General features: G+C 41.4%; 1 long non-coding RNA gene across 5 annotated transcripts in view; it reads left to right on the plus strand.

Moving 5' to 3' along the window:
• LOC112152440 overlaps nucleotides 1-9,183 on the plus strand; it is a 46,637-nt gene extending 37,454 nt beyond the window's left edge. For all 5 annotated transcript variants that reach the window (XR_002920301.2, XR_002920304.2, XR_004948015.1 and 2 more), the window contains one exon: nucleotides 6,548-9,183. This is a non-coding gene — a long non-coding RNA (uncharacterized LOC112152440). The remainder of the gene's footprint in view (nucleotides 1-6,547) is intronic.
• The last annotated feature ends 4,910 nt before the right edge of the window (nucleotides 9,184-14,093 follow it).

Consider the following 14,093-nt stretch of genomic DNA (forward strand, 5'->3'; position numbering starts at 1 on the left):
TAGTTTGACCAACGTTTGACTCTAAAATTACACTAAAAAATAAGTATTATAAAAGGGGGATGTTAAGCTAATGTTCTCCTTTATCAAACATTTCCTAAAAGCACAATTATCTGCCTTACATTTTCATAAATAAACAAAAGTATCCCTTAGGTGGTGGAATTGGCAGCGTAAACAGACACACTGCAGTCCAATAAATATGGATGGATGTGTTTCAGGCTTAAAGCGATGCTGTAGGACCTGTATTTATGTCTTGTAGTGTCTCTGTGCTGCTATCTAGACATGGACATAAGGTGCAAGATATAGAAAAGCGTCCTCCAGCAGTAAAAGCTGACCCATTTAGGACCAACGCAGACGGGCAGTTTGAGGCTCCACAAACACTTCAAAAATGGACTATACCCTCCTTGACGACGAACTCTTGAATCTGGCCATATGTTTGCATACATAACATCCATATTGTGTTTGTGGGATGAATTACAAATGCCATTGCGTAACTGTGGCTGCTTTCTGGGGACTCAGAAAGCAAAACATGCATGCGTTTACCCAGCCTAGACCTCTTGGAAAACTGCGATGCTGGCCTGCCTGCTTTTGTTTATGGTTATAGATAGCAGATGGCTGAGCAACATGGTCACATATCGCACACTGGCTGCTTCGAGAGCACCGCTACACACACACCAATGCTTGGAGACAGAAATGTAGGCCAATTTGAAGAAGATTCAAAGCTACAGGAATACATCGGTACTTGTCCATAACTCAAGGGAGAATATTAAATCTCTTTATCTGGACACATTACTTAACGTTCCCCTTCTACTGGCAGCTTTCATGGAACTGTCAGTACTGGCACTGGAACCTGCTACTGAATCAAGATCTCATTACAAACTGTACATAACTGTGCCTTTGCTTTTTAGCCTTAAATGCTGACTGCGGTAAGCAGCTCTGACTACACTCAGCAACAGTCTAGAGGTAACAAACTCTGGCCAGTGATGTGAGCTGAAGTTCATATCCAGGCAGAAAGGTATTTGTCCTACCCTCTAAATATAGCTGGCGACAGATGCAGCTCAATGGGGTCCTGCTCAAGCTGAAAATGGGCCTCGAGGGCAGGCAAAGGTAAAACAAGTGTAATTTTCACTGTTGGGAATAAGAGAGGATCGTCCCAGTTTTCAGTTTTCTGTTTGTGTTGTTTGGTTTCATATTCCGTTTGGTTTCACTCAGTCAGTTTGTCTAATGCTCAGAAACGCACACTTGAGTGATGAGTTTCACATATATGCAGGTTCCAGGCTTCCACATCCATTTTTAAATTCCGTTTTCAGACTGCACATAGAAAAGGCACGGCCCCTGACAGTTAAATCAGTTGAACTTAGACCAATTAGGGACTCAGCTTTTGGTAGTGGCTGTGGTGCAGCGGTAGGGCGGTCGGCTTATGATTCGAAGTTTCGATTCCCGCCTTGCCCGCCCATGTGTCAAAGTGTCCTTGGGCAAGAAACTGAACTCCAAATTGGTTGTGGCCATTCCTGTAGTCTGGAATTTACAAACACAGAAAACTTGAACTTGACCGGCACTGACCATCATTTAAAGGTTCTGGAACTCAAGTACTCAGAGGCAGCGACAGAACTGTTTTTTTTCCAGAAAAAAACAATAAAATATTCATGTGCAGAACTCTTATTCATGGCTGATTTTCTATGGTTTAAATATTACAACGGAATGTCTTTAGCACTGCTTTTTTTAAAGAGAGGTTAGTTTTTAGGTGTGCACCATGCCAAGGTGCATGCAAATGTTTGCATGTCTCTCCTTATGTGTGTGGCAGTAACCTGTGTATGAGAGATGGGAAGCAGCTGTCGATGTTGGGTGGAGTGGTCTGGGCAACCCCTGCTGCGCTCCCTGTCATTATCATGATTAGGGTCACTCTTTATGTTTAAAGGTGGGGGCAGTAAGGCCATGCTGCGATCAGCTAAGTCTGCCTAATCCAGCCCTCGTCCCTGGCATGTTTATGGCTCCGCTGGGGGATGGAGGGGTAAGTCACTGTGGCCAGTTTATCTCAGAGCCTGACAGGCAAACAGAACTGTGAATTTAGCCGTTTTTAAGCCGACGCACGCTCTGTCAAGCATGCATATGCATGTGTTGATCTGCACGCGGGGCATCTGCACAACACGCATCAGGGCCGGGGCGAAGCACCACACACTCAAGAACGCGCGCCCCATAAATTCTGCGTTCTTTAACTGTCCGAGCGCGCGGGCATTCGCACATGGTTTGCACGCCTAATATCTGCCTCATGCAGAGGTGACGGCGGGGTCAGCCTGTCTGACTTTGAGCAGAATCCCCCTGCAGCTTGCCCCAGCCATTCCCCCTGGCATGTGTAACAGGACCTGCCCACGCAGCCTATCTTCTTCCCCCGCTCATACCCCCCTCCCCCCTGGCCTCTTGCTGACTGCCCCTTGGCCCTGGTATAAATAGATGGGTGATGTGGGGTGAGGGGGGGGTCTTGTTGCACAGTAGCCATGCTTCTCTTTATAAATGCCCCTCCATGTCTGTCTGGATTCCTCTTCTCTGCACCCAGACACCTCTTCTCTTGGGGCAACCTTACAGATGGGTCAGTTAGAAGCCCCTAATAGTTTGAAGGTCACACTTGGTTGTGCTCTTTAAAAGATACACAAACCATCTTAAGATGGTATCTTAAGTCTCGAATTTAAGTTAAAATAACTAATTAATGCTATGCTTTCAATAAAGTGCAGAATATAATGATGTAATGTAATGATTTAATACACAGGCAATTGCACAACTTAGGAAAAATGTTAAAAATAAGTAAATGTCTTAACAATAAGAGTTTTTGTAAGTTAGCTCGTCTGCTAACATTCTGCACTTCAAAATCTCTATGTCACAACAGTGTTCCTCTAAAATAGCATTCTAATAGAGAGTCCCAATATTTTATGTTTTAAAATCTGGAAAGTCGCATTGAGCAAATGTTTTTCAAAGTTGTATAAACATGAAAAGCTTTTGGGTGTTCTAACCAAAGACATACTGGTCCTTGTAGACTTGGTTTCCAGCATGAAGATTAAATCAAAATCAAATCTGTTCTAACCCACAACCCTCCAACTCATGTGCAGCCCTAAACAAATGATTCAGTCAAACCCGTTTAAATTATAACATGATGGATGGTGGAAATGTGCCGGATCAAAGAATTGAGGCTGCAGATGGAATTAAAGCTTCTTCTGGCTGAATTACCCACCCCACTGACTGACCACAGACCGCCAGAGAGCCAAAGATCGGGTTACAAGGATACAGCACCCCACCTGACTATCGCTGCAGTCAATCTGTGCTTCAGTATCGACTGATGAATGCTGTAGCACTTAAGACTCAAGTGTAATTGAATGCAACTTTTTAAGGATCGTTTGCTTTTGGCCGAGATTAAAAACGAGATGATGGAAGCGAGGATCGTGTTTTGCCCTGGAGGGTTGGACATGTATTTTAGACTTACGTGAATTTGTGTGTGTGCCCATTTGTGAGATATCAAGGCAAGATGAGGTGCAGAAAGCTGGACTTTACACCACAGCCCTCTAAACAGCTAATGGAGGTGTGAGACTGAAGCGGCATATCAGTTTCAGACACCCTGCTTTCAAGTGAAGGAATGTGTGCTGAGCTTGCACACTTGTAGGCAGGCTGAACTTTAAGCTGCACCACCTTTTAGAAAGGAGGTGTTTTTAGATTGCATTGCACGACTGTATAAAAACCCAAACATGTGTGCACAAGGCAGTAGGTGTGTGTGGATGTGTGTGTCTTCCTGTAAGTGTGTTGCAGGATGATAGCAGCTGGCTTCACTTGAAAGCAGGAGCATTCCTGGATGTGTGCTCAGTTGGTCAGGACCCCAGAGCCATATACTGGATTACACTGAAGTACGTCCAGTCAGCACATTGAGAGGACAGTTTGCCTCGACCCTTCCTTATGGAGCCAGGATCTTATGCCACTGGGCCTTTTGAAGGACCTTACAACGAGCTTTGATTTAAATATCGAAGCAGACACGTACTGGTTCAAAAAACCCCATCAAAATACCTTTTTGTATTAGCTGAAAAGCATTTAATTTGAAACCGTCTTTAAGTTTGGTGCTTTTGTTTTGGTTGATTTTGAACGTGTCTAAATCTCAGTTGTGTTGGTTTGTTGGAGATTTTCAATGTTCTTGTGTCATCTCTAAGGAAATGTCAGGATGCTCTCAGTGTGTTTCTTACTCTGCTCAGGTGTGTGTTTGTGTGTACTTCCACTCCACAGCAGCTCCATAGTGTTTAAGTAAGGCTGCTTTGAATAATGCACAGAGACTTATACTCACCACTGAGCAGACACAATGGGGCCTCGACGGAAGACATTCTAATGTGCTACAATCTGACTTTACATAGAAGATGAGAAACAAGGAAATATTGACCTTGTTTGACTTTTGAGTAGCAGATTTTTGGACATGTGAGCAATCAAAATGGTGTGGTTTTATCAGATGATGAATGAAAGAAACATAGTTTTATGCAAGCATTCTGTGAGCATGTACTATCGTCTCTGGTAAGCTTTTGCAGCCTGTTTCCCCTTAGCAAAAAGCAGTACACTTTATTTTGTTAAGCAAAGAAAGCATACTATAGACAAGGGATTAACAATTACAATTTTATTGGGTCCAGAGACAAAAATGTAATCGATATCAAGGTCCACACTGCATATTGCTTGAGACCCATTTCTAATAGCAAACGAGAATAACGTCCATTATCAGAACATATTTTTCAACAATCCACTTTCCTCTACTTTGAGCATGCCATATCCAGTCCTCTTCAGTTTTTTTCCCCCCAAGATTACTACTATGTCTTCAGATGAACCTAAAAAAAACACTGGCACTGTATTTTTCAGAGATCCAACATCAGCAAAGAATCATGTATAACTATTTTATGGTTGCCGTGCAACCATAAGTCTTGCTCCTTTCATAACCTGCTTGTATGGTCATAACTGTTGACTCTAAACGATGACAACTGTTGTAATCACTTGTTTAGTTGTTGAGTTGCGCAGTGGAGTGTAGGAATCTTTCCATAATCCCATATTTAGCCCTCCAAATGGAGAAACATGGAAAAATACTGTTTTTGAATTTGGAAGGCACTACCCCTCGGTGACGTCATCAATAGTTGCTGGTCATTTACGTTAGCGCGTAGCTGCCAGCGCTCTGAAAATATTTAACAAGGTTGATTGTATAACTTTAAAAAAGATTATGCTACAGCAGAAAGTCATTACTTACATTTAAATGTAAACTTCTGTGCTTCAGAGCACAACCAAGTGAACAAAAGCACTTGTCCTCCGCGGCACACCGCAACGCGACTTGCCCTACCGGCGGAGGGATAAAGAACTCAAAGTCTCTCCACTCTACCCTTAACAAAACTATTTTGGACACCCCTTTTCTTTCAAATACCCCTTCAATTGGAGAAGTAGGAAAAAGCCGGTTGGGTTGAGGAAGAATTTGGATTCAGCCTAAATTATCACATTTTAAGATTACACTATATAAATAATAAATAAGCGGTAGGATGGCTCAGTTGGATGGGGATAGAACTGGAGAGCAGGTACCTGGGGTTTGCTTTCCAGGAGCCACAATGAGCTGAATCCAGTGTAGGTCCTTAGACAAGACCCTCCACGTTACTGCCTACCCAACACATTCTCACTCCCAAGTTGTCATGTACTGACGTTTGGTTAAGGACCCCTGTGCGTCACTTTTTGTCGTTAAGTGTCCCTAAGTTGATGTTTTTCAAAATACTGGCTGTTCCTATTAAATCACAGGTCCCAACCTCCGGGCTGCGAACCAGAACCGGTCTAGTCTCACGATGCTTAGCGCATCGATACCCAAACACGACACTAAACTAGATGCAGTACCGGACCAGAACCGGTACCAGATGCTGTATCAGGCTCGGTACCGGAAGCAAACCGGACGTGGTAACGGATGCAAACCAGTACAGGGTTATGGTAAGGGTACCGGTACTGGGCTAGTGCACCTGTACCGGACAAGTCCTGAGGACCAGTACACATCCGGTACTGCATCCGATACTGCTTCCCGAGGGTTTGGAACCTTGATTTTTTTGAACAGCCAGCACGTCAAAAAAATGACAAGTTTGGGACACCCAAACGTCAAAAAAGTCCTTAACCAAACGCCAATATTTGACGACTTGGGGATGACAATTTTTTGGCCTACCACTATAGCCATGAGGGGGGCCAAGTCTGGATCTCTCTAAGCTGTGCCCTAGCCCGGATAAAATACAGGCTTGTGTCAAAAAGGGTTTTCGACACAAAACTTTCTGCCAAACCACCTCTGCCAGGCAGTGAAGCCTAATAAATACAAAGTAAACTTCAAGTATACTACCTCACTTTTAGAATAGATCAAATATACCTTTATTGCACTTAAACAGACTACTTTTTGCTAAGGGTTTAAGAAAAAAATGTGGAGAGAAAAAAAAGGCTTTTAAATCTAGAGGAAATAGTTACCAAATTTTTCTGTCTCCTTTAATACATACGTAACACATTGTGTGTTTGTTTGTTTGTTTGTTTGTAGATGAAGCCTACCTGACAAGCAGATGATCCTTTGATGAAGAGGAAGCACCCACACAGATAGAACCCAACTTTTTGCTGCCTGTTGCAGAGCAGGTGAGGAGCTTTAGCAGAGGGAGTACCTGTAGGCGTCTGCTCCTCACATGAAAGCTCCGATGACCCAACCTCATTGCTCACATCCCAAAAGCACAAAAAAACATTGAAATCTGAGCGTTTTATTGTTGTGATTCATAATCTTCAGGTCAAGTTCCTTCTTCTGTAATGATAATCAGAGAACAAAAAGGTAAATATTTTTGTTGTTGTTTTCCATTTAACTGCAGATTAAAAATGACTTGTTGGTCACATTTGAATATGAAAATTCCCCGGTCATGCAAAATCTGCTTGGAGCATGGGTGCCTGGATGGATCATTTGAATTCCTCTTGAGCTTGTGCCATGAACGGAGACCCAGTTGTCACATTGTGTTCTGAACATACTGTCTCCTTTGGCGGGAGTGAGGCGTCCCATAGGAGGGTGGCATGTGCGTTTTGTGTTTTCTGTGAGCCTTAACTGCCGTTTTGCTTTGCTGGGGGCGGCTCAACGTGGATGACGAGCACAAACGAGGACCTAAAAGGCTTGTGTTTTCAAAGACTGTCCTTTGGGGTGAGGTAGTAGGTTGTATAGTTTTAGGGTCATGCCCTTCCTGTCAGATAACTATACAACTTACTGTCTTTCCTGAAGTGGCTGTAATGTCATCATTTGCCTTTTCTCCGGAGCTTCGGATCAACACGGGGACGTGCTTGACTGGCCAGACACAGCTCAAATGTTTGATCCCTGAGGTTTGTATGTGTTTCAGGTGATTTTTAAAACCTGACTGTTTTGTTTTTCGCAACTCTTTCCTTCCTTGTCCACTTACATTTCTCCTTCCTTCTATGATAACACATGATTGTCCAATTAAAGACCTACTTTCAGAAAAAAAGATGTGGCTTTCAAAATGTCTGCTCCTTGGTTGACTGCCTAGAAAAATCTCCACTTACAGTCTGAGAGCGTGGATCGTACCATCTTTGTGATGTTCGTACGGGGTGAGGTAGTAGGTTGTGTGGTTTCAGGGTAGTGATTTTGCCCAATCAGGAGATAACTATACAACCTACTGCCTTCCCTGAAGGGCAGCAATACTACACCATACAGATCCGTGGATGGACCAGGCTCACGGCGTCACAAAACCCTCCAACCAACTACATCCACTCCCCTGTGTGATCCTGGCAAGAAATGTTTCCCAGTAGGTAACTTTTTCTTTGTTTTCAATTTGTGTTTTCTGCTCGAAATAAAAATGAAATAAGAAAATGAACGCTCGATGTTCAGTGCTTTTATTTCTTCGTGTGGGTTTGTACCGTCTCTTTCAAGTGAAGAAATGTGATACATTCAGTGAAAGTCAGGCTTTAACCTCAGGTAAACAAACGGGAGACTCCACAAGTGCTAATTTATGGAAGTCTGCATCCTCCATAACATTTCTGAAAAGGAAAAAATGACCCAAGTACCTGAATCCAGTCGCAGAATCTGCCAAGAAGTGCAAAAAAATAAAAACCCAAGAGGAGAGCAGATGGAAAAAGGAGCTGTGGCACAGTCTCACCTTTTGGGCTTGAGCACATGATTCATACGACGACAGATGATGGCTGCAGTATTTCATCTCCCTCTTGCCAGTGGCTTACATAAATAAACACTCAAGCAGACAGATAACGAGGTGAGTGCCAGATGGTGTTAGGCCAACTTGGGCATCAGACCTGCCTCACTGTCTGAGACTGCGGCCCCGTATCTCATATCAAGGTCAAGCTCGGAGTGAGAGTCCTCACGCACCTCTCCACTTCCACTCAGCAGTCACATTGTGGACTCCGCGCCACGGGTAAACGCTTATTAATACGATTTTCCAACATACATTTATGCATGAAATGGCTTTGCTTCAGCGTGCGACCATTAAAGGACGCTCTGTGCCAGTTACACTTTCACCTAATGACTCAGATTCAGCAGGAGGTGCGGCTCAGCAGAGCATGGAGCTGTGACACTGTAATGCGAGATGAAGTTTGACACTGCTCTGTGTCTAAACCAATGTTGGGATGTATTTGTAAGTGGGCTGCACCCACTGTGTAGCTGTCACCCAGTAGCCACCATATTGAATCGATTTGAGCCTCAGACTCTGTCATGGTGAAAAGAGAGCTGAATACCAAGCCTGGTGGAACAAAGGCTCTGTGTGCATCCTGTCTCTGGGGTTGCATCTGTAAAGGCCAGCCTCCTCCATCATCCCCTGCTGCCTGCCACATCTCAGAGAAGCGTGAAAGGCTCAAACACCCACCCAAGGATGATTTTTTTCTTCTATTTTATAATTATCTATGAAAAAAACTGTTTAGATGAGACCTAGAATGAACAAATCACAATTTCAGGACACGCTTTTGTTCATCGTCAGATCCCTAAAAATGGAAAAAGAAATTATTCGAGTGGCATTGCTTTTTCATAGCTTTATAAAAGAGGAGGAGGCGTCACTGAGTGGGTACTCGAATAGGCTGAATCACTTTCAAAACATGTGTTATATCATCACGTATGAGGATTTTGAAAATGCAACCTTAAGTTCAAACTGTGTATTGCAAATAAAATAAAGTTACAAAAAAAAAGAACTCATTATTCTGTTCAACTATTCATATTTAAGCACCAAAAGGAAGAAGAAAAAAACTCTAGATTGCATTTCTCAATTGTTGGGTGGACAAAAGTGCCACCTAGTGGAAACTTGTGTGATATTATATTTCATAAATCTTTGATAGGAAATGTGGGATGCACCCTGAACATCATCAGCCCATCCTGGGACGTTTTCACTCATTTCAGTAGGAAATTCTAAACATTAACACTGTTTTTTAGAGTTTTACTTATGCATCATCAACATTATTTACCCCCCAAAAAACAAAACTAATGATCCAACCATATGCAATTAACAAAATAAATCGAGTCACTTATAAAGAAAGCCCACTCCTGATTTCAGTTTGAGAATAAAAAAGTAGAAAATACTAATTTGATCTCTGTAGTTCTTCAATAATTCTTAACTTCCATTAATGAAGAATTTACATTTAAGTAGTTGGTTCTTTAGAAAGTTGATAAAAAATAAATAAATAATGTAGTCACTTTTACAAGGTATTTATGCAACAAATACATAAATATAAATTTTTTTGGTCATCAGATATGAAGTGCTGAAAACGCTCTGGTGCTGAGATTGCCATGCAATGTTGTCTTCTGAGCAGCAGGTGGCAGCAGAGATCAACCTGCTGTGAAATTTCTACTGTTGACCCACTTAAACTTGGCCGTTATACTAACCCTTGTCAGTTCTGCAACAAAATCTCTAAAAGTGTGGAAATTTACAACATGAGATGCAGAGAAAAATGTCAGAAAGACGCTAATCAAAGTAGGTAAAAACCTTTGATGAAATACTACATCCAATCACACTATCCATCTCAAACCTGCAATGACATATTTGACTTCTGTTTAATCACTGATTCTAAAGTAAGGGGAACTGAGGTGCAGAAGCAGGGTTCAGCGGGTCCTTCACAGAACCAGCAATGACCTCTTTGCGCTGCTCTTGCTGCTTCATGGTTTGTTTTATTAGAAAGGGGCTCAGTTTAAGGGGCTGACGTGTTGTAAGCAAGTGGGGCAATTGTCCTGACATTATCTACCGTAGATGTAGGAAAGCTTTCAGAGCAGCCCTTGAATGAAAAAGCAGCTGCTGTCCAGACACAAAGTATTGGCCATGCCCAAATGAATGTGAACCGTCTGCTGTCTAAGGTTGTGGTGCGAAAGAGCCATATACCCTGTCTAATATTTCTTTATTGCCCAGTAAAATAGAGAAAACTCAAGTAACCCTGGATATCTTCTATGCCGTGTCCACCAGCTGTGTGCATATGCATATTTGTACCTGTTACATCACCAATGTGCATTGACTCATCTTACTTAAGGTAAATTCAGATTGTATTAGAAGGCATTACTTTGGCTCATGTGTCAGTATGTGAAGTATTTGGTTTGAATTACTGCTCAATTGGTTTCTCTATTATTTATTTTCCAAAACTAGAAAACATGCTTATTTTCTGCATTCTATGATAGCATTTGATTACACTTAAAAAAAAGCCTTATCTTGTGTTCCAACCAAATGTGGTGTCAAATTTGCATTGGACACGCGTCAAATTCGCTACTCGACACTTGTCCAAAAAGGGGTTCATAAACCTGACGCTCCATTCACACGTGGGAGGAGCTACATGTCTAAAGGTTTTAGCCTCATCACTACATGTAAGCATTAACTATATATCTCATTTACAAATTCATGGAAGACACAGATGATTTTGAGAGATCTGGTTAATTTATCTCCTAGGTGGGAAACAAATTTGAATAAAATAAGAGAAGCTTCTTACTATTGTCTCAATGCAAACAAGAGAACTATCATAAAGTTCAGAAGGAAAACAATCAGATTCTCCTACATGTTGGTTTTGGACTCCATCGGATCATCAACACGTCATGTGGCAAAGCTAGAGCTGTAACGAGTATCCTACTCGCATACTTGCAATCAGCTCCCAAAATTTGAGTATGAATATTCGTGACATCCCAGATCTCCGATTCGCGTTCTTTATAAATATAGAGGAGTGTATAGAAAATATAATTAGAGAACAATTTATTTGTTTTGTAATGCAGGAATAATCACCAATTATTTTTTTCCGATTAGTCGACTAATCGGGTCATGTGAAAACTGGAAGTAAAGCACACATCTTAACCATCATTAGCTTTAAACTAACTAAAAACTAGATATATAGCATTACCTGCAATAATGCTAGTATGAAAGCTGTAAGCTGAATTTGGCCACTGAAGATGCTAGTGCTGATAGCTGAAGACGCTGAAATTGATAGCTAAAAATGCTGAAGTCAATAGTTGAAATTGCTGAAGCTAATCGTTGAAAATGCTGAAGCTGATAGCCAGCTAAAACCTTACCTAAATGCCAAATTAGCCTAAAAAAAGCCCAAGTTAGCCAAAGCTGCTAGCTTGCAGCTGAAATATTAGCTAAACTCCAAAATAGCCTAAAAAACGCAAAAATCCAAAATAAGCCAAAATAGCTATTATGTGGCTGAAATATTAGCTAAACTCCGAATTAGCCCAAAAAAAAACGTAATAAAAGTCAAAATAGTCCTAAAAGCTAGCATTATGCTATCATAACATCCAACTTTACTACACTCTGACTCAGTGTTAATTTCGTTGACAAAAATTTTCGTCATCGTCTTCGTCGACGACATTATTCATCCAACAAAAACGAAACGAAAACGAAACAAAAACTCCCACCCAGACACGAAAACTTTAACAAAATTGACAGACTTTTTTCGTCAACGAATAAAAACGAAACGAAAATGCTGATCGAAGACGATATCCAATCATGACTGCTGGTGGAGGAGGGCGGGAGCCAATGAAGAGCGATCCAATCAGAACACAGAGCCCTGCAGCCCGCCCGGGAAGACGCTAATTCAATGAATTGTGTCTGTGATTCAGGTGAAAAATGTCTAATCGAGGTAGAAAAATAAAAGTACATATATGGACACATTTTTCATTTAACACGACCCTCAATAAGACGTTGTGTGGAGCGACGATCATAGGCAAAAACACAAGAAAACCTGAAGCGACGTTTGCAGACAAGCCAGCCTGAAATCCAGCAAAGGTAAACATACAAACACGATTATTTCCAGCGTATTGGGCTGAATCCTAATTCCTCCCCGACCCTTCAAACTGTTGTTGCATTTTAAAGAGTAGAATTATCTGACATAGTTGTTTTAAGGGGTTACTCTCGCCAAGCTAATTAGCGCCAGTTCTGCGCGGTGGAGAAGCACTTTTCTTCACGCGGGTGAAGCTCTGAAGCACAGAGGTTTACATTTAAATGTAAGTCTGGCTTTATTGTTTTAGCATGACGTTTGTAAAGTTATAAATCGATGTTGTTGTGTATTTCCGATCGCTAGCAGCCCCGCTGCTTCTTCAGATCCATAATCAGTCACAGGTTTAATCTCCAACGCCATCACGTCTTACCACCACGTCTTACATGTTTTTTTTTTATGTTCGGACATTTATAATAAGACTGGTGTTACACATATTTACAAGTGACCAGCACAGAATGTAATGGAAATTCATGTTTTTTCCACATGTAATAGGTGCAGCCAGGATCTCGTTGCTGCATTACCGGCACGCATTTTAAGTTTGTCCAAGGCTGGACTGTTTTTTGTTGGCTGCATGTATTTCAAATTAAACTTTTAAGTTAAAGTCCCACTAACTGTCACACTCCGAAATGTGTGAAATGTGTTCTCCACATTTGACCCATCCCCTGGTGGAGCCGTGAGCTGCAGAGACAGCAGCACTCAGCAAAGTGAAGTAAAATGTTTTTTTACAAATTAGTAAAATCTTTGCGTGTTATTCATATGATATACTTAGTAAATTTAATTAGAATGCTTTATCTTTATTCTATATTTTTGTCGACTAAATAACTTCCGTAATTTAGTCGACTAAATATCTACTGTAATTAAGTCGACTAAAATTTGACTAAAATTAATAGAATCAACATGACTAAATTGCGACTAAAACTAAACCCTATTTTAGTCAAAAGACTATGACTAAAACTAAAATAAAATTCTCCGTCAAAATTAACACTGCTCTGACTCCATGTTATATAAAGTAACGACTAATCGACTATTAAATTAGTCGTTGACTATTTTATTGTCGATTAGTTGTCGATTAGTCGACTAATTGTGGCAGCCCTACATGAGTCACTTACATAAAAAAATAATTTGCTTTAACACTGGAGCTTTAGCTCTATTTATTTGATTCTGGTAACTCTTCAACAGTTGACGCAATTAACATAATTCCAGCAGATTCTGAAAAGCAGTTTTTCAGACTGGCTTTGAACCAAAATGCAATGTTTCTTTTGCCAAAGTTCAAATTTATGAAATCTCGACATCCCACATCACCAATATCATGCCGCGATGCCCAAAATGCGGTGCTGACAGATCCGTCGCATCTCAGGACCTTTATATGTCCATTGAGACTGGCCCCTGAGGCGCAAATCGCATTTGATGTGAATGCAGCTTAAAGGTCCCCTTAGTTATTGTTTCTCATGATAAAGTTTTGTCACTGATCAACCAATTACCTTTTCTCCCCTTTCAAATTGATTTTATATTAACTACACAGTGGCTCAGTGGTTAGTCCTCTTACCTCACAGCAAGAAGGCCGACGTTCAAGTCCAGAGTGGGGCCTTTCTGTGTGGAGTTCTGTTCAAAAACATGCTTCACAGGTGAATTGGTCAGTCACCCTAGGTGTGTAATTGGCCCTGCGATGGACTAGTGACCTGTCCAGGGTGTACCCCACCTTCACCCAACAGTTGCCAGGTTTGGTTCCAGCAGCCCTGTTACCCCAAAAGGGATAAACAGGTTCAGAAAAACATCAGACACTGCTGTCCAAAAACAATTTGCAGCAGACTGTCCTTATAGGTCTCTCTATTCTAAACTTAAAAGCTTACTTGTAA

The sequence above is a fragment of the Oryzias melastigma genome, linkage group LG6, assembly GCF_002922805.2.
Source record: "Oryzias melastigma strain HK-1 linkage group LG6, ASM292280v2, whole genome shotgun sequence".
NCBI lineage: Eukaryota > Metazoa > Chordata > Actinopteri > Beloniformes > Adrianichthyidae > Oryzias > Oryzias melastigma.